The following is a 2,311-nucleotide window of genomic DNA, read 5'->3' as shown; positions in this document are numbered from 1 at the left end:
AAAGCGTCCTCACGGAATATCAGGATCAAGGACAACACCTGAGTCATTCCCACATTCATACTTTACCAATCAATACCAATTCATGAGTTATTCCGCCAGTGGAATTCTCTTACTTAATCAAATTCAACCAATGTTCGTTATTACTTCCAAACTGTTAGGACATTGAGAAAGATACCAGATATCCAATACCGAACCATAACCAATAGTGTCCGAGCGGTTTAATAGAAAAGGAAAATTGAGTATCAAGAATTCAAGTAACTGACCGGACGGTCATATCAAGGTACGACTGAATAACAGAAGTATATCAATGGTAGGTAGAGTGATTAGATAAAGAATGAGGTCGAAGCTTAAGGATTTACTATGAATGATAGTCATCCGAACGGTTTGACGATAATATCATAAAGTAGGAGTTAAACTGGTCAAAGGTTGGTCTATGACCAAACACTTATCAGGCCGGACGGATCAGTAAAGAAGAAATTCTTTAAAAGAGTGAAAGANCATTAGTCAATTTAAACCGGACGTTTCAATACATAGAGTCTCACTAGGCCATTCAGTCATTAAGTGATCGGACGGTTTCAAAAGGAAGAATATCATATTGTAAGTTTCAAATGTTAAGTGTCAGCCTAAGGCCGAACACTTGTAAGGCCGAACGCTTGGTTTGTGACCAACATTCTTAAATAGCTATCAAAGAAACACTTAAAGGAAACCAATTTAGTTTGAGTAACTATACTAGGCAGATCAACCATAATAGACCGAACGTAGCAGGGAAAACCGAACGGTCCTAATGACCTTCGATCTCAGCTTCACATTTTCTCTAAGTTTCATACATACTCTTATCACTACAGAATTCATATTTCATACTTGTCATACAACTCATACAACACATACCATATTCAAATCATAAGAAATCAAACAACATACTATAGATATCAACATGCATTGAATCAGATATACNTTCAACCATACAGAAAATCATAAATTAAATTTTATAAGCTTCCCTTACCTTTATATCCAGCTAGTACGTCTAAGGTTGATGGGCAGCAACTACCTTTTCTAAGGCTCCAAAGTCTAAGTGAAACACAAAAGTAGGTTCAGAGGAATGGTTTGATAGTCACATGTAAGCCTTAAGAGTGTATGCATGCAAGAAAACAAGGAAGTTTCAAGGATCAAGGCACTTACCGAATGCAAACTGAAACCGAACGGTTTAAATGAAAGGGACGAGCACCAGGAGTCTTCAGATGTTATCTGAATGGTGATCGGAACAGTAAAGAGGTCAGGATTTTAGAGAGAAGGTTGGGAGGTTTAGAGAGAAGGAGGAGAGTTTGAGATTTTCAGAAAGTTGAGTTTGAGGAAGAAGATGGAGTCTGCATGCAAAAGTGGCGTCAGTTCTTCACTCTTACCTTATATATCGCCTCCAGTGCGAACGGTTTGGCCAACTCCAGCGTGACACCTGACTTCCACTTCCAGGGTTCTCTGCTATGCTGCTACTGCACGGATCACGAGGGGAAGGGAATTAAAAGGTTGGCAGAGTTTGTCTCCCACTTACCAAGGGAGAACCGGACGGCGACATCTGTACCCCACCAAGGAGGGTATTAAATGGGGTGTGACATTCCCCCCAACAAGTAAAAATTTTCGACCTCGAAAATTAAGACTTACAAGAGAAGAGATGCGGGTAGGACTCCTTCATAACATCTTCTCGCTCCCAAGTTGCATCACCCGTTCGGTCATCCCAGATGACCTTGACGAGAGTTGTAGCTTTGCCGGGCGGACGTTTGACCATTAGTCCTTCAACTCGCACTGGTTGCATCTCGACCGAACAGTCTTCCTTAAGTTGAATGTTGTCAGCTTCAAGCACATGAGAAGGGTTCGCAATGTACTTCCGGAGTTGAGAAACATGGAAAACAGGATGAAGGTTGGACAATTGAGGAGGCAAGGCTAACTCGTAAGCGACTGGTCCAATACGCCTTAAGATTTGGTATGGGCCAAGGAATCTAGGAGAAAGTTTCTTTGGCCGGATGACTCTTCCAACTCCAGTCGTACGGTTTAGCTTGAGGAATACATGGTCTCCTGCAGCGAATTCCAACGGCTTCCTTCTTCTGTCGGTATAAGACTTTTGTCGGCTCTGGGACGCTTTCAGTCTTTCTTGAATCAACTTCACCTTCTCAGTTGTTTGTTGGATGATCTCAGGTCCGGTTAACACTGCTTCTCCTTCTTGGAACCAGCAAAGGGGTGTTCGGCATTTTCTTCCATAAAGAGCTTCATAAGGTGCCATCCCAATGCTTGAGTGGAAGCTGTTGTTGTAAGTGAACTC

Source organism: Vigna radiata, chromosome 7 (assembly GCF_000741045.1).
Source record: "Vigna radiata var. radiata cultivar VC1973A chromosome 7, Vradiata_ver6, whole genome shotgun sequence".
In the NCBI taxonomy this organism is placed as follows: Eukaryota; Viridiplantae; Streptophyta; class Magnoliopsida; order Fabales; family Fabaceae; genus Vigna; species Vigna radiata.
Note: the sequence above shows the minus strand (reverse complement) of the source record.